General features: G+C 39.7%; 1 protein-coding gene and 1 pseudogene across 4 annotated transcripts in view; both read left to right on the forward strand.

Moving 5' to 3' along the window:
• kcnab2 (potassium channel, voltage gated subfamily A regulatory beta subunit 2) overlaps positions 1-19,224 on the forward strand; it is a 120,131-nt gene that overhangs the window by 1,421 nt on the left and 99,486 nt on the right. The gene's annotated exons all lie outside the window — the stretch shown is intronic.
• LOC116412577 lies at positions 1,464-1,669 on the forward strand (annotated as a pseudogene).

A 19,224-nucleotide genomic window follows, 5' to 3' on the forward strand; every position in this document is an offset into this window, starting at 1 on the left:
GAACACTTGGGTTAAAAAAAAACGCAGTGGCATTATCGTTTGTGATTGGTTTATATGGTTCCCTCTGCAGACTGGTCAATGTCAGTGCTGCAGCACAAGTGTGATAGAGAGCAATCTGATCTCGCCATTGGATTTGCATACACAATCTTTTTTAAACTGTGCCATTGCTGCAGCCATAAAATCTGCATCAAACTCCTGAGCAAGCAAAAGGGGCGAAGGAATGAAATGTTCCAATACATTATACTGCATTGCATGTTTTTCTGAGAAATAAATAAGTCAGCCTTTGCAGCCGTGCATCCTTTAGAAGTACTGCCTTTTATTGAGATACATTTTGCTTTTTGCATCAAAAGGGGTGCAGGCAAGTTTGTTTTTGTCTTGACAATGCAGTATGCCAGAGAGGTGCAACATGTGGCCCTCTAGATATTGATTGTTGGACATGTTTTATGAATGCCATTAGTTTTGCATGGACATTGATTATATGTCTGTGTATTAAAAAATGATGGGTGCTGCACTCTTCCCTGGCTGTGGGCCTGTGTCTACACAGATTTGGGTTCCTGTTCATATGTCTGTGTGCAAATAGCTGTGCCTGTGTATGCATACCCCCCCCCCCCCCCCCTTTTCAGTCCTCTGACACCCTTTGCTTTCAGTTTAATAGTTGCACGTGGCAGAGTGGTATAATACCATCCTGATTTGAAAATGAAGTGTGAGCTGCTATAGATAATGCTTAGAGGTTTTTTTATTCGGTTAGTCTGTAATATTAAAGATGTTTGATTTTGAATCTCCGACTAAAATACAGAGTTTTTTGGTTTTTTTTTAAATGTCCATGTGTTCATAATTCAGTGGTTGGTAGGGCCAGGGTAACCCAGCACTAGGTGGGTCCCATCCATATGACATTTCTAAATGGCTAGTTAGGATGATAATTATTGCAAATGCTTTTTCATGCATCTCAAATTCTCTTTGGATATTTTCTGTTCTGGTTTCTCATTGGACTGAACGATAGTCCTTAGAAATTATTTTATTTATGTTTAACTTTGGTATGAGGGGAAGACGACCTGACCAATGTTTGTACCTCAAAGGGGTGCTTGAACTCAAAGTCAAAACTTTTTATCTCAAATCTGCCTTTGGCCTACTTTGTTTCTTTACATTGTTCCTTTTTACTTATGATTTCCATTTTTTCATATCATGATCTGTCACATTATCTGTGATAAATGGGCCTATGTTTGCTAATTTCCAACAGATGTAATACACAGCTAAAGGAGAATTGTAGCCGTAATTGTCTATGCCAGTGCTGTCCAACTGGTGGTCTGTGGTGGCCCCCCACCTGTCTGGCTGCTGTGTACCTTTGTGTAAGCTTTAAATGGTATCAGTACAGAGATTAATTTCCCCCCTGTATTGTTCACACCTAAAGCCGACCATACACACACCGATATTATCTTTCGTATGATATTTGGTGAGTGTATGGTATCGCTTCTCGGCCTTTTGGCTAAGATCAAGTGTAGTATCTGTCCTTAGGAGGGGGAACTGGCTGTTACTCCATATAAGACAGTCTACCTTGATCCTCGGGCCAGGGGGCCAGTAGCATTAAAACCTGAGGTGCGCTGTGCCCTGGGAGTAGCGACCCCAGGGTGCCCGAACAAAGTATGGCACTTTGCACATGGCACTTTATGTTTTTATGCTATACTCGCTCCTCCTGCCCCGGCCTTTTGGCTGATGCAGAGAACATTTTTATAATTCTGGCCATCAGGCTGGGGTCGTATGCACGGCACTTTTTTATTTTCTATTTATTCATCTTTTGTATTGTCACTGCACTTTTTTATGTGTAACCCTTTCTAATGGGTTTGAGGGTGCAGTTGCCCATTCGGGTATTCCCCACAGACCAAAGGGAGGACTGTGTGGCCTTTTGGCTCCTGTCTCTGCCCGATACAAAAAAACAAGACTTCGGCCTTGACTGTACCTCGGAAGAAGCTTCGGCGGAACCCGGAGGAAAGGGACTCTCCCTAGCCTTGCGGCGAAGGAGAGTTCAAAGACCCTTGCCCACGTGAGCCTTTTGGTCAGGGATAAAGGGGCCCTCCCTAGCTTTGGGGAAGGAGGGCTCGAAGACTCATTTTTTTGCCGATCCTTTTGGCCTGTGGGAATCGAGTACAGTGGCTTTGTCCTTTTAGGGACTGGCCAATTTTGCACCCTTTGTGCACTTGTGTGATTTTTGCACTATGCACTTTTTGCACTTAGGACAGAAATCACAACCTCTGGCTTTCAATAAAAAAATTTGATGAGTGTATGGTGGCTCGAAGAGGCGTTCAGTATCGCAAAGGCTGCGGGTATCGGTCGTCTCATCGATTGGCCAGGTTAAAAGAATTTGATTGGGCGATATTGATGGCGCCAAAGCAAAATCTATGATTAGGGCTGAATCGGCAGATGGTGGTAGAATTTCTATTGTTTCTACCTCCATATGTGCAGTTCAGCCCTGAACATCAATGAAAGGTGGGAACGATCTTTCCTGCGACCAATGGTCGCATGAAAGATCGTTATTGCTATGTGTATGGCCACCTTAAGATTCAGGTTGTAATATCCTGTATTGTTCATACCTGTTAGCCCAGTATAGTGTTTACATTCAGGTTGTAATACCCTATATTGTTCACACCTGTTAGCCCAGTGTAGTGTTTACATTCAGGTTGTAATACCCTGTATTGTTCACACCTGTTAGCCCAGTGTATTATTTACACCTATATGCCCCTGTATTGTTTACATCTGTAAGACCTCAGACTGTAAGCTCCTACATTGTTAACCAATTCACACTGCAGACAGACTGTAGAGGAAGTGCTGGTATTGTGTCAATGTAAGAACTGCAGTACAAACTGTTCATGTTGGAGTGGTCATGTTCAGTTGCTTACATAAACATAAGTTTCCCTGTCTCCTTTCATACTCTGCCAGCCCTAAGCTGCCTATGTGTGCCATACTCTGCCTACCTGTGTTATATAGTTACATACGGTTAAAAAATGAGTCCATCAAGTTTAACCCTTCCAAGTAAACCCAGCACACTCAAACCTATACTGACCTATTTTTACATTTACACTATATACTATAAACTATATATAACAACATCAATACTAACTGTAGATTTTAGTATCACAATAGCCTTGGATATTATGCCTGTTCAAGAACTCCTCCAAGCCCCTCTTAAAGTGGACCTGTCACCCAGACATAAACAGCTGTATAATAAATGTTCTTTTCAAATTAAACATAAAACCAAAATTCATTTTTGTATCAACACATTCAAACCCATTATAAATGCATTTAAAAATCCCAGCTGTCAGTCATATACTGCCTGCCCCGCCTCTATGCCTTAGTCATAGAGGCGGGGCAGACAATTACTTAAACTTTCCATTCAGCACACACATTTCCCCTACCTTCTCACCATCTAATTGTGTAGCCAGTGCATGGGCCTGGGCATCAGGTCCCCTATTCTGGCACATACACAAGATTTTGGGGTGATACAAAGCTTGCCTTAATAACAGTGCCCATAAAATGGCAGCTGGCTGTGATTGTATATTCCCAAGACTGAAGGAAACAAGATTTAAATCATTTATATAGTGTGTGAAGTCAATTTTGCTTAACAAACACAATAGAAAAGAAATTGGAATGATTTCTTAGGGTGACAGGTCCCCTTTAAAGACGTTGCAACGTCACTATGAAGGGCATTCCCCAACCTCACTGTCCCCACGGTGAAAAACCACCTACGCTGCTTCAAATGAAAGTCCTGCTCCTTTAATCGAAAGGGGTGGCCTCTAGTGGGGAAAAAAAAGAACAACCCCCCCACCTGGAGGTGGGCATAGAGAGTACTGTTTCTATTTTTGCTGATGACACAAAATTGTGCAAAACTATAAGTTCCATGCAGGATACTGCCGCTTTGCAGAGCGATTTGACAAAATTGGAAAACTGGGCAGCAAACTGGAAAATGAGGTTCAATGTTGACAAGTGCAAAGTTATGCACTTTGGTAGAAATAATATAAACGCAAACTATCTACTGAATGGTAGTGTGTTGGGGGCATCCTTAATGGAGAAGGATCTAGGGGTTTTTGTAGATCACAAGTTGTCCAATTCCAGGCAGTGTCATTCTGTGGCTACTACAGCAAATAAAGTGCTGTCTTGTATAAAAAGGGCATTGACTCAAGGGATGAAAACATAATTTTGCCTCTTTATAGGTCCCTGGTAAGGCCTCACCTTGAGTATGCAGTGCAGTTTTGGGCTCCAGTCCTTAAGAAGGATATTAATGAGCTGGAGAGAGTGCAGAGACTGCAACTAAGCTGGTAAAGGGGATGGAAGATTTAAACTATGAGGTTAGACTGTCGAGGTTGGGGTTGTTTTCTCTGGAAAAGAGGCGCTTGCGAGGGGACATGATTACTCTGTACAAGTACATTAGAGGGGATTATAGGCAGTTGGGGGATGTTCTTTTTTCCCATAAAAACAATCAGCGCACCAGAGGTCACCCCTATAGATTAGAGGAACAGAGCTTCCATTTGAAGCAGCGTAGGTGGTTTTTCACGGTGAGGGCAGTGAGGCTGTGGAATGCCCTTCCTAGTGATGTGGTAATGGCAGACTCTGTTAATGCCTTTTAAGAGGGGCCTGGATGAGTTTTTGAACAAGCAGAATATCCAAGGCTATTGTGATACTAATATCTACAGTTAGTATTACTGGTTGTATATATATAGTTTATGTATGTGAGTGTATAGATTGGTTAGTATAGGTTGTGTGCTGGGTTTACTCGGATGGGTCGAACTTGATGGACAATGGTCTTTTTTCAACCCTATGTAACTATGTAACTATCTGCCTATAATCCCCTCTAATGTACTTGTAGATCATGTCCCCTTGCAAGCACTTTTTTTTTCAGAGAAAACAACTCCAACCTTGATAATCTAACCTCATAGTTTAAATCTTTCATCCCGCTTTGCCAGTTTAGTTGCAGTCTATGCACTCTCTCCAGCTCATTAATATCCTTCTTAAGGACTGGAGCCCAAACTTTTCCACCAAGTGCCTGAGTGTGCGGTACTTTTTCTCTATATGTCTTATTTTCTGACCTGCGCCCAGGGTGTGCTTCTCTCTCTCTCTCCAAATTTTTATTAATGCAATCTATACGTACATTTTACATAGGTAAGAAAAGCAATCACTTTGATCCACGCTTTAGAGTTCATTCTCATTAAAACCAATATTAGGATAAAGTTTACCGAGTCTGAGTCTGTCGGCCTCTATCTGTATCATATCTTAAATCAGGTTACATTTTTTACCGGTTTGAACTAATCTGTTCCCTAATCATGTATTTTAGATAGTTAAAGTACTTTATGGATTAAATCCTAAACTGTTCATTATACGTTTAATTCCTTTCATTTTTTGTTTCATAAGATTAATGAAGGCCACAAGACACATATAAAATAAGCATACACATTTACTGTATGGGGCTGATTTACTTACCCACGAACGGGTCGAAATGAGTCCGATTGCGTTTTTTTCGTAATGATCGGTATTTTGCGATTTTTTCGTATGTTTTGCGATTTTTTTGGATTCTTTACGAATTTTTCGTTACCAATACGATTTTTGCGTAAAAACGCGAGTTTTTCGTATCCATTACGAAAGTTGCGCATTTTTCGTAGCGTTAAAACTTACGCGAAAAATGCGCAACTTTTCGCGTAAGTTTTAACGCTACGAAAAATGCGCAACTTTCGTAATGGATACGAAAAACTTGCGTTTTTACGCAAAAATCGTATTGGTAACGAAAAATTCGTAAAGAATCCGAAAAAATCGCAAAACATACGAAAAAGTCGCAAAATGTTCGTTTTCAAGTCGGAACTTTTCCAATTCGGGTCGGATTCGTGGGTTAGTAAATCAGCCCCTATGTGTCTGTTCACATGTTTTCTCTGTGATTTTTACATATTAGCCCTGGATCTCACCTCACATCTCAGTCTGTTTTCTAGACTGTCTATCCAGCCCATTGAATGCCATTATTATTAAAAGATGAAATTACTGTTCTGCTGAATAATTCTTTAAATATACTTCACATCCAAAACTAGTTTGGAGCGTACTCACAAAACTGTCATCATACTTAGATAAACAACTCTATAATCAACTCTTTTGGGCCAAGGTGAATGAACACTTTGATACACCAGAAATATGTTTGCTGGTACAGGTATAGGACCCGTTATCCAGAATGCCTGGGACCAAGGGTATTCCGGATAAAGGGTCTTTCCGTAATTTGGATCTTCATACCTTAAGTCTATTAAAAAATCAATAAAACATTAATTAAACTCAATAAGATTATTTTGCATCCAGTAAGGATTAATTATATCTTAGTTTGGATCAAATACAAAGCACTGTTTTATTTTTACAGAGAAAAAGGAAATCAATTTTTAAAATCTGAATTATTTGCTTATAATGCCTGTACAGGCATTGGACCCCCTTATCCGGAAACCCATTATCTAGAAAGTTCTGAATTACGGAAAGGCCCTCTCCCATAGACTCCATTTTAATCAAATAATTCACATTTTTTCACACTTGATCCCAAGATATAATTAATCCTTATTGGAGCCAAAACAATAATACTGGGTTTAATTACTGTTTAAGTCATTTTTTCAGTGGACTTAAGGTAAGAGATCCTAATTATAGAAAGACCCCTTATCTGGAAAACCCCAGGTCCCAAGCATTCTGGATAACGGGTCCCATACCTGTGCTGCAAAATTTATTAACAGAGTTGTTTTGTATTATGCCAAAAAACTTAGAGTATGGGATCCAGACTGTTTGCGATATCTGTCATTAAACGTCACCACCATTAAACTTAACCATCGACATTCAGTAGAGTTATTAAACTTAATTTATGGCACCCAGCAAAATTATAGCATCATGTTCAAGGGTGTGCGGACATTAAATTGTTCTAGAACAGGGGTCCCCCCAACCTTTCTTACTCGTGAGCCACAGTCAAATGTAAAAAAGACTTGGAGAGCAACACAAGCAACATAAAATTTCATGGAGGTGCCCCCAAGTCAGGAATTGAAAAATAACTACCTGGTTTGGGGGCACTGAGAGCAACATCCAAGGGGTTGGTGAGCAACATGTTGCCCTGGAGCCACTGGTTGGGGATCACTATTCTAGAAAAAACAAAAGCCATAGTTTTAATTTAAAAGTGCATCACGTCATAAAAACCTAATGATTGGGTTATTATCGGTGTTTGAGTTTTCTGTGTGATTAATTGTCCAGATAATAAATCCTATACAGGTATGGGATTCCTTATCCAGAAACCCGTTATCCAGAAAGTTCCAAATTATGGAAAGGCCGTCTCTCATAGACTCCATTATAAGCAAATTCTCATTTTTAAAAATTATTTCCTTTTTCTCTGTAATCATAAAACAGTACATTGTACGTGATTCTAACTAAGATATAATTGATCCTTATTGGAGGCAAAATACTCCTATTGGGTTTATTCAATATTTAAATGACTTTTAGCAGACTTAATTTATGGAAATCCAAGTTACAGAAAGATCCCTTTTCCGGAAAACCCCAGGTCCCGAGCATTCTGCATAACAGGTCCCTGTACTTATATAACTAAAGAGGGGAGGAGTACTTTTTTTTTTAATAAAAAAAAAATATAACTTGGTAGTTTGGAGTAGAAAGACATAGTTACTTAGTTACCGGTACCTAGTTATTATCTTTTGTTTCCAGAATTGTATACTTTTCTTGGGTGAACCTACTGAAATCTGAAGTATGCAGATTTCTGCAGCAGTGCTTTGGAAATTTGGTTGTATACTGCTGGGAATCTTTGACCAAAACAAATAAGAAATATCCATAAAAATATATATTTAGTATGGACTCATTCAGGAGATTGTGGCCTCCATTAATCGTAGCTCACAGAATAGAAAATTAAAAAACAGCTAAGGGCTCTGGTACACGGGGAGATTAGTCGCCCGCGGCAAAACTCCCTGCTCGCGGGCGACTAATCTCCCCGAGTTGCCTTCCCTCTGCCATCCCACCGGCGAACATGTAAGTCGCCGGCGGGATGGCAGACGCGGCGGGGCGATTTCGGGAAATCGCCGAAAAAGCCTCGCGAGTCTTTTTCGGCGATTTGCGCGAAATCGCGCCGCCGCGTCTGCCATCCCGCCGGCGACTTACATGTTCGCCGGTGGGATGGCAGAGGGAAGGCAACTCGGGGAGATTAGTCGCCCGCGAGCAGGGAGTTTTGCCGCGGGCGACTAATCTCCTCGTGTACCAGAGCCCTAAAGAAAAGGAAGATGAAGAATCTGGAGGAATAAAGTAAGTTGAATGGGAGGAAGTGAAAGACAGGACATATGCAGACGTTTAGCCAGCATAGCAAAAAATAAAGGAGAAAAATTACTCCTTAAAAGTTTGAATTTACAGTTACCCTGACACCTACAATTTAAAATAGTCAGGCATGAGTGGAACTCCAAATCTAGCATGTTGGTAGACTTAGAGGGCAGAGCTTTGGCACCCTAGGTTATGAAAACTGCCAGTATATTAGGGGTCATTTTTATTTTATGTTGTGTTGTTATTGTGAGTTTAGACATGCAGGTTCATCTATCTTCTTCTTTCCTGTCTGTACCAGTACAACTTTTTTATTCACTTTTAAGTGTATAATTTTTTATGGTGATGTTGCTTGTTCGCTGTGTCTCTAGAATCTCCTCACACCAGCAGGAGCAAATGATCTAGTAGGTTAAAGCCCTGGGATTAGCCTTGGGCTTGGCTTTAATGCATTAGGGAACCATTTCAGAATATCTTGCTGCATGACATTGCCTTTGGTAGTGTACAACTTCATTCATGAAATAGTAATTGCAGTACTAGAATTTATATCTAGGTCATGTGAATAATGAAACATTTTTTGCTTTGTGATCTGTGGCTTCAATTTCATAGTCTATCAATCTTACAAATAGATTCAGCTATTTTGGGAAGTGAAAAAAATGTTGAAATGCTAATATCAATTATCATTTACCCTTGGCTGAAAATAACCATGACGACGTGGGAATAATGTGACAAATGGCAAACCCAACTGTTTCATCATAAAATACGACATATATGTAACTGGGCTGACCAGACAGCCCCAGTCCAAGGGACAGAGTTCCTTTGGCAGTGACTTTACCCAGAAGTTATTAGCGTTGTAATTCTAGGTCAGTTGATGCTATTTTTACAGTTTCCTTGGTACTGTATGTGTGGTTACTTGCAGCATATTGGGGGTGTTAATCAGTAAGAGATATACATACCTAATGAATCTCTCTACTTGACCCTATGAGGTGTTCTGCTCCAGGCCCTTGAACTCCCACATTATGTGATTATAATGCATATTTATTATAGTGTGTAAGCCAACATTACTGGTGATTTTGCCCATAGCAACCAACCAGCGGTAAAGTTGACTTACACACTCATAAATTTGCCCCATATGTATTATCTCCTTTACGTTAATGAATGATCACAGTTAACTGTTATACAGTAACATCTATAAGGGGCTAGGGGATTGTAAACTTGAGAAATAATGATTATGATGATGTGCAAGAGAAATGAGATAAGTATAAATGACTCGGAAAATAAGTGTGCTTTATACTTTGTCTCTGCTAATGGCTGTTTAATCTATATCGGGGATCCCCGACCTTTCTTACTCGTGAGCCACAGTCAAATGTAAAAAGACTTGGAGAGCAAAACAAGCATCATAAAAGTTCATGGAGGTGCCAAATAAGGTTTTTATTCGACCAAATCTTGCCCCTAAGTCAGGAATTCAAAAATAACTACCTGGTTTGGGGGCACTTAGAGCAAAATCCAAGGGGTTGGTGAGCAACATGTTGCCCCCGAGCCACTGGCTGGGGATAACTGGTCTAAATAGTGACTGTATCAGTACAATATTTTGTTTTGATAGGGTATTTTTTGTTGATTTTTTTTGATGGGGTGTTAAAAAGAAAATGTGCCAGGGGAAATTGTTGCAGAATGATGATCTTTGTTTTTTTACCCAATTTTAATTTTAAAGGAGAAAGAAAGGTAAAAACTAAGTAAGCTTTATCAGAAAGGTCTATGTAAATACAGCCATAAGCACTCACAGAAATGCTGCACTGACTTCTCTGTCAAAAGATTTGTTGTGTCTGTAATTCATGTGCCAGAGACATGCAGCTCTCTGCTCTCTCCCCTCTCCTGCTCCCCCCTCCCTCAAGAATGCTAAGAACTCACTCCCCCTCCCTTAGGAATGTTGATCTGAGCCAGTCAGTAGGAAGCTGACTCATAGGGGGAGATTTACTAATCCACGAATGCTCCGAGTGTTCGATTGGCATATTTTTGGCGACTTTTTCTTACCTGCATGACTTTTTTGGATTTTTTCCGACTTTTTCGTACTTTGTGACAAAATATGTGCAACAAGCCGAGTACAAAAGTCTCTGATTCATTCAAGCTTCGGTATCATGACTTTCCTTGGGCCAGGTTGGAGCTGCAGAGTACCATTGAGTCCTATGGGAGGCTTCCAAAATCATGCACAGAAGGATCAAAGTCAGAAAGGTTTTCCTGCTTTTTACGATTCTTCGGATTTGAAAATTTTGTGACTTTCAGATCGCCAATACGCTATATTATCGCTATATACGATATATTATGGTGACTAATACGATTTTTTCTTAAGCATATTCGTGATATTTGCAATTTTAATAAATTATCGTATACAATCCGAATTTATCCCATTTGGAACTCGCGAACCCATTTGGAACTCACGAACTCGCGTTTTCATGAATGTGCCCCATAGTCTTACAAACTGAGCATGTACGCTTGGTCTGGGTCTTGGTGCAGGAGTGGGGCATTATGGGAACTTTCTTTACACAGCTCAGCGTTTTTTTTCCTGTTTGGCTTCTGATCATCTGAATGGGAGAAATATAGGGAGACTTAAGGGCACTATTGAGACAACTGAAGGTATGCCTGCAGCTTGAGATGAACCTTTCCTTCTCCTTTAAACCCTTTCCTTTGTAACTGAATTTTCTGCCAGATGGCTAGGTGCCTCAGCTGTTGCACTATGGGAACTTAAAAAGTTGTTGTGTTTTACCAACAAGGGGCAGTGTTAAGTGAAATTATGAATTTGTATTAGGGATGTGGTCAGAAATATTCCAGGGCATATTCCCTGAAGGAATGGTGGTAACGACTCCAATGAAATTGCTCATATTGTAAAAGCTAGTTAATCCATATGTTTTGGGTTTCTGTACCAGATCAAGGCCACTGCAGCCCTTTAGTAGGGAAGATCTGTGCCTCTGAAATTGCCCCCAGTAGCTCCCTCTTCTCCCACTTTGCACTGATTGATTATTTATTGAAATCCACATTACATTGCATCACAGGAACTAGTGCGATATTAGGCACATTGGGCCTGATTCACTAAAGGGCGATAAAACGCGCGCTATTTTTATTGTGCGCTAAAATTTTTACCGCGGCTTAATTTTGGCGATTTTTCGCACAATTCACTATAAGCATACACACGCTTTTTTACGCGTGATATTGCATGCGTTATTTAACTCGCGAAGACTATTTCAATGCGGTATTTGCTGGTACATGTGCTAAATTACACCCGCGAATAGTCACCGCATATGAATGGTAGCTTAGAAATAGTGTATAACAATTGTCACCGCATATAAATGGTGTATATAAATATTAGCCACATATAAATGGTATCATATAAATAGTAGATGCTTATAAATAGTAGCCACTAGTGATGAGCAAATGTGTTCTGGTTATCTTTAGTGAAAAATTAGCAAATCTTTCGAAAGATCCACGAAACGGCAAAAATGTTGTGCGGGCAAAAAAATTGTTGCTGTAACTATTATTTTTTGACGCTTGTATAAATTTTTGTATGTGCGGTGAATTTTTGCGTGGCAAATTTTTTCATGCGTTTTGCCATTGGCGGATTGTTTTGCGAAATGCATGAAAAAATCCGCTGCGAATCCATGCCTGGCGAAACATTTCATCACTTGTAGCCAAATATAAATAGTGCGGTGAATTTTTGCGTGGCAAATTTTTTCATGCGTTTTGCCATTGGCGGATTGTTTTGCGAAACGCATGAAAAAATCCGCTGCGAATCCATGCCTGGCGAAACATTTCATCACTTGTGGCCAAATATAAATAGTCGCGCAAATGAACGCACGCCATGTTAGCCATACACGCCAATACTTGCAGAAAATTACTGTATTAAAAATGAACATTTCGCTCAAACTGGCGGCTGCGTCACTCTAGGGGAAACACATACTTGAATAAATAACACTGTAAGTCCATATTTTATTGCAAAAAATCATTTACTGTACTTTTGTATAATTTTTCGCCTGCCTGTAGTAGGTGTTAATTTTCGCATAGCCGAATGCGATATTTAGTGCGCAAAAGTTATAGTGAATCATGCGATCGTATTCTTTTCAGCGCGGAAATTAACGCATGCGGTAAAACTAGTGCGAGAAATAACCCATGCGAAAATGGCGATTTTTCGCACGCGATAATACTATGGTGAATCGTGCGCAAATTATTTTGCGTTTTTTAACGCAAAAAAGCGTGCAATAATTTTTATCGCCCTTTAGTGAATCAGGCCCATTATTTCTAGCTATGTTCTTTTTAAAGCTTTAGTTTTCCTTTTAGTTAGTTTGCTTTTGATTGCATGGGTGCTTCTTATTGCTGTCAGTGGGGAAAAAAACCGCTAATTGCCCCTGACCTGAATATCTGCCGGTGCATATTATAGGCAAGGAAAACCCGACAGGTTCTGCTTGGGTGCTTACCTTGGATGTTATAGGGAAAAATTGATGAAGAGTTAGAAGAAAAAAAATAGGTCACTATAACATTTCATATTTGAAAAACTTTTTACTGACATAATTTTCACAATTTGTGTGAGTAAGAAAATGTTCTTTGCTGTATTGCATATTGTCTGTTGCCTACAGGTTCCTATAGCCTCCTTTCCTTATACCTGCTGCAAACCCTGCAATATCACTTTAAAATCTGTGCACAAAATGCAATGCTGTCAACTAGAATAGAATAGAATAGTCAGCTCTAAGAGGTAGATTACTGAATTTTCACGTTAATAGCTCTTTGCTGGAAATGTCAATTCAATTTAATCTCCTCTCCCATTCTCTTGGTGCATGTAAGCAGAAGGGAAGATAGCTGTATTGCACAGGCAAACAAGATAAATGCAAAACTGCGCATAAACTGTTGACGTGGCTTGTTAAGATAGCAACAAAACTTAGCTCATAAAATCTCTGTACTTCTACAAATCATTTATTTTGTTCTCTACCAACTTATATATATAATATTAGTAAACCAATAGCCCAGGTGCTACAATAAGTATATAAATATTCAAAAGAACTCAAACATCAACTTAAAGGGGTTGTTTACCTATTAAAATTAACTTTTAGTATGATATGGAGCTTGATATTCTGAGACAAATTTGCAATTGGTCTTCACTTTTTATTTCTTGTAGTTTTTGAATAATTTAGCTTTTTGTTCAGTAGCTCTCCACTTTTGAATGTCAGCATGTATCCATTGGTAGGATCCAAATTACCCTAGCAACCAGAGACTGGAAAATGAATAGGAGAGGGACTCAATAGAAAGATATGTAATAAAAAATAACAATAAAATTGTAGCCTCACAGAGCAATCGTTTTTGACTGCTGGGGTCAGTGACCCCCTTTTGAAAGCTGAAAAGAGTTAAAAGAAAAAGGCAAACAATTAAAAACCTATAAAAAATGAAGACAATTAAAAAAAGTTTAGAATCAGCCAACATACTATATACATTCTAGTATAACCACCCCTTTAATTAATGGTTTATTAATTTGTACTTTCCTGAGTGCTGTTATGCTTCTTGCAGTGGGGTATGCCTTGGCTTTCAAGGGATGTGTGTGGTGGTATAGCAACTTACTCTTTGTTTTAACATGCCCTTAAGGGAATTAAATAATCCCTGCTATATTACTTTGATTGGCTACTTTCATACAGTAATTAACTTATGATTTAATTGCTTAGCCCTGCCCTTTTAATGTCAATCATGTTCATAGGCTGATATCAACATAAAGCATGAGAACACATTTTTGCTATTTTTGTTTTCACATGGTAGCAGTTTGCAATTAAGGTTTTTAAAGCATTGCTTTATTATGTATTATGTATTTATTATCTATTATGTAGATTCTAGAGTCAGCTTTGTGCAATCACAGCTACTAAATGCATTACTAGTTTTAAGTAGTGCAGTAATGCAGTTGCTTCAGTGAAAACACATGGTGGCAGGGCTCAAAGGAGATTCATCAGCTGAATGAAGATAATTAATTTATTTTTGGTTAAGGGTCATGGCCCACGTGAAAATTAGTCGCCTGCGGTTAAATCTCGCCTACCATGGGCAACTGATCCCCTTGAAATGCCTTTCCACTGGCAATAAAGTGAATTGCCGTTAGAAAGGCATACATATTACTTCATTTTCCGAAGTCAGGCAAGAGGAGACTTCGCACAACCTCAAAAAATTAAGTGACGGACACCAGCCTAATTCAAATTATGCTGAACTACTGATTATGCACAGTGTAAAATTAATTTGATTGCCATCAAAGTGGAGGAATGTACACGGATACATTCTATAGAAGATAGAGAACGGTTGATTGCAGCAATGGTTTTGTTCACTAAAGGTAATGCCCAATACATAGTTTTTCCGCATTTTTATTAGCAATAATAAAATTTGATCATTGCTATTCTTTTATTTTAGGTATTTTTGATGTTAATTTTTTTTTTTTTTTCTTCACATTTTAAACACAGGTGCATTGTTTTCAGAAAATAAAGCATACATACAGTGGTGTGAAAAACTATTTGCCCCCTTCCTGATTTCTTATTCTTTTGCATGTTTGTCACACTTAAATGTTTCTGCTCATCAAAAACCGTTAACTATTAGTCAAAGATAACATAATTGAACACAAAATGCAGTTTTTAAATGAAGGTTTACGTTATTAAGGGAGAAAAAAAACTCCAAATCTACATGGCCCTGTGTGAAAAAGTGATTGCCCCCCTTGTTAAAAATAACTTAACTGTAGTTTATCAATTTCAATTTTCAATTTCAATATCAATTTCTGTAGTCACCCCCAGGCCTGATTACTGCCACACCTGTTTCAATCAAGAAATCACTTAAATAGGAGCTACCTGACACAGAGAAGTAGACCAAAAGCCCCTCAAAAGCTAGACATCATGCCAAGATCCAAAGAAATTCAGGAACAAATGAGAACAAAAGTAATTGAGATCTATCAGTCTGGTAAAGGTTATAAAGCCATTTCTAAAGCTTTGGGACTCCAGCGAACCACAGTGAGAGCCATTATCCACAAATGGCAAAAACATGGAACAGTGGTGAACCTTCCCAGGAGTGGCCGGCCGACCAAAATTACCCCAAGAGCACAGAGACAACTCATCCGAGAGGCCACAAAAGACCCCAGGACAACATCTAAAGAACTGCAGGCCTCACTTGCCTCAATTAAGGTCAGTGTTCACGACTCCACCATAAGAAAGAGACTGGGCAAAAACGGCCTGCATGGCAGATTTCCAAGGCGCAAACCACTTTTAAGCATAAAGAACATTATGGCTCGTCTCAATTTTGCTAAAAAACATCTCAATGATTGCCAAGACTTTTGGGAAAATATCTTGTGGACCGACGAGACAAAAGTTGAACTTTTTGGAAGGTGCGTGTCCTGTTACATCTGGCGTAAAAGTAACACAGTATTTCAGAAAAAGAACATCATACCAACAGTAAAATATGGTGGCGGTAGTGTGATGGTCTGGGGTTGTTTTGCTGCTTCAGGACCTGGAAGGCTTGCTGTGATAGATGGAACCATGAATTCTACTGTCTACCAAAAAATCCTGAAGGAGAATGTCCGGCCATCTGTTCGTCAACTCAAGCTGAAGCGATCTTGGGTGCTGCAGCAGGACAATGACCCAAAACACACCAGCAAATCCACCTCTGAATGGCTGAAGAAAAACAAAATGAAGACTTTGGAGTGGCCTAGTCAAAGTCCTGACCTGAATCCTATTGAGATGTTGTGGCATGACCTTAAAAAGGCGGTTCATGCTAGAAAACCCTCAAATAAAGCTGAATTACAACAATTCTGCAAAGATGAGTGGGCCAAAATTCCTCCAGAGCGCTGTAAAAGACTCGTTGCAAGTTATCGCAAACGCTTGATTGCAGTTATTGCTGGTTAGGGTGGCCCAACCAGTTATTAGGTTCAGGGGGCAATTACTTTTTCACACAGGGCCATGTAGGTTTGGATTTTTTTTCTCCCTAAATAATAAAAACCCTCATTTAAAAACTGCATTTTGTGTTTACTTGTGTTATCTTTGACTAATAGTTAAATGTGTTTGATGAGCAGAAACATTTAAGTGTGACAAACATGCAAAAGAATAAGAAATCAGGAAGGGGGCAAATAGTTTTTCACACCACTGTATATATGTTCAATGAAATACAAAGTTATGCTTTCTTAAGAAAAGCTAAACCAATAAACTTTCTTATCTTTAGAAAACTTGGTAACAATATGTGGTACAAGATTCTTTATGTATTTATTTGAGATACCTTTTATTATTCCTTTTCAGGAATAGTATACGCTTAGTTTAGTTTCCCCTTTTTATTTTTAGTTGAGTTAGATTTTAGCTTTGGTTTTCATTTCAGTTTGCTATGCTCTTGGTTTCCAGATGTGAATTTTTTTTTTTAACATATATGGTATTTAAGAACAAGTCTGCAATTAGGCCACGACAACGCCAGGCTGATTCTAGGCCTATGGACTCCAATCAGCCTACTCCGGTACCTGTCCCAGAGGCCACTGTGTTGGCCCAGGTGAAAGCACATAAAGGGGTTTCTGACACCAAAATGCTTACTTACACATTTTGGTACAGAAATTTGTTCCGCGTGCCTGCACCTGGGCTAATGGGGGTGGGGCTGATCCTCAGATTGTACTTTAAAGCCTATAGTTTTCATGGATGAGGTCAAGCCATTTAAAGAGTTAAGCAGGTACTTCCCCCTTCTACAATAAGGCTAATGCCAGATGAGGCGTAGGGCGGATATTTTCGGCAAGCAGAAAAGTGCGTCCCGAAAATTCCACCCTACGCCTCCCACTTGTGCCTGCACCTGAATGAATGGAATACGCTCTGGTGCAGGCACATGTAGCCGAAATACGCATAAAAATGCGAGACTTTCAAACTCTCATTCGGGTGCAGGCACAAGTAAGGAGGTATAGGGCGGAATTTTCGGCACATGCTTTTCCGCTTGCCGAAAATATCCGCCCTACGCCTTATCTGACATCAGCATAATACCCTTGTGTTAAGACTGATTCAAGGATTGATGGTCGCATTTGTTTATGATTTGTTCAAAATGTGTATATTTTGTCACGTTTGGAAGTTTCCCCTTTCTGCACGTGACCAGATATATACTACGTGTATATATGTGTAGCGGTACTGGCTCTGATGGCCTTTTTCTGTTAAAGGGGACCTATTACCTAGACATAAAAAGCCGTATAATAAATTAAACATGTGATCTAAATTCATGTTCTTATTAACATCCATACCCATTGACACCTGGAATTTTTAAATACCTTTATAATCATATATTGCCTGCCCCACCTCAATGACTTAGCCACAGAGTGGGACAGCCAATTACTTTCACTTTCCATTCAACACTTTGTAAATGTCACTGCACTCCTCACCTTCCCCCTCCCTCCTCACGGTTTTATTGTGTAGCCCAGTGCCGTCCAACTTCTGTGGTACCGAGGGCTGGAATTTTTATGACCTACCTGGTGGAGGGCCGATAATGGAAGCCAGTTTTGACCACTCCCCTTTTTGGAACCACACCCGTGTTATCACATGACCATACCCATATTAATACTTTGCCTTCCCTACCCTGCCTGTGTGTGCCATACTCTGCCTTCCCTACCCTGCCTGTGTGTGCCATACTCTGCCTTCCCTACCCTGCCTGCGTGTGCCATACTTTGACTGTGTGTGCCATTCTTGGCTGGTTTGTGCCATACTTGGTCTTTGTGTGCCATACTCTGCCTGCCCTACCCTGCCTGTGTGTACCATACTCTGCCTGCCCTACTCGGCCTGTGTGTGCCATACTCTGCTAGCCCTATGCTGCATGTGTGTATGGCACACACAGGCAGCATACAGTGACACAATACTGGCACTGCTCCTACAGTCTGCACAATAACTATATATTAAAAAACTTTTTAATTGCAGTACCACTTCAGTATATGTTCTTTTTGTAGTGTGCAGGGATTATTTGTGGGTTTCTGCTGCTCCTACCGGTCTGAGGTGTGAACAGGTGAACAATGTGGGTGATTACAGCCTGATGTGTGAACACTGCAGGGGGTGAACAATGCAGAGATTAAAAGGTGTGAACAACACAGGGGATTACATTTTAAACAATACAGGGGGATTACAGCCTGAATCTGAGGTGTGAACCATGCAGGGGGCCAGTTAATCACAGTACTGATACCATTTAAAGCTTACACAACAGTAAGCCATCAAAGCAGCCAGACAGGTGGGGGGCCACACAGAGTGGGGTCACCAGTTGGACAGCACTGGTGTAGCCAATGCATGGGCACATGCATCAGGTCCCCCATTCTGGCACATATATACGATTTTGGCATGATGTACAGCTTTCCTTACTTTACAAAATTGTGCTTGCATGCTTGCTGTAGTTGTGTAATTTAAAGACTGAAGGAAACAAAATTTAAATAGTTTTATATAAGTGTAAGTGACGTTTATTATGCTTGACTGACCCAATAGAAAATAATTTATCATTTCTTAAAGTGACAGGTCCCCTTTAAGACAGGGGAATAAAACTCTGGTTTGTCCTGTCTTAAATGATATAGATATACAAAGCTGCTGTCTAATCTGGTAAGTCTGGGTTAAAAAAAAAAGCATATAATTAAAAGAGCTATCCCTGTGACATCTGTTCATCTTTTTTGGATTCTGTCTTTTAACTGATCCACTGTGTTTTTTTCCATTTACTCTGACTTAACTGCATTCTTTGAATATTACAGTAGATCAAAACATCTGCCATCTGATGGTACTGCAGGGGGTCTACAATCTCCCTGCTTAAGAAAGATTGGTCTACAGTTTCAAAAATAAATGTCAAGTATTAATGTCAGCCTAACACTTACAATAAATTGGATTATTTTGTAACCTGGAATATGTATGTGTGTATTTAACATAAGATGGAAGAAAGTACTTTTGATTTACT

This window comes from Xenopus tropicalis, chromosome 7, assembly GCF_000004195.4.
Source record: "Xenopus tropicalis strain Nigerian chromosome 7, UCB_Xtro_10.0, whole genome shotgun sequence".
NCBI lineage: Eukaryota > Metazoa > Chordata > Amphibia > Anura > Pipidae > Xenopus > Xenopus tropicalis.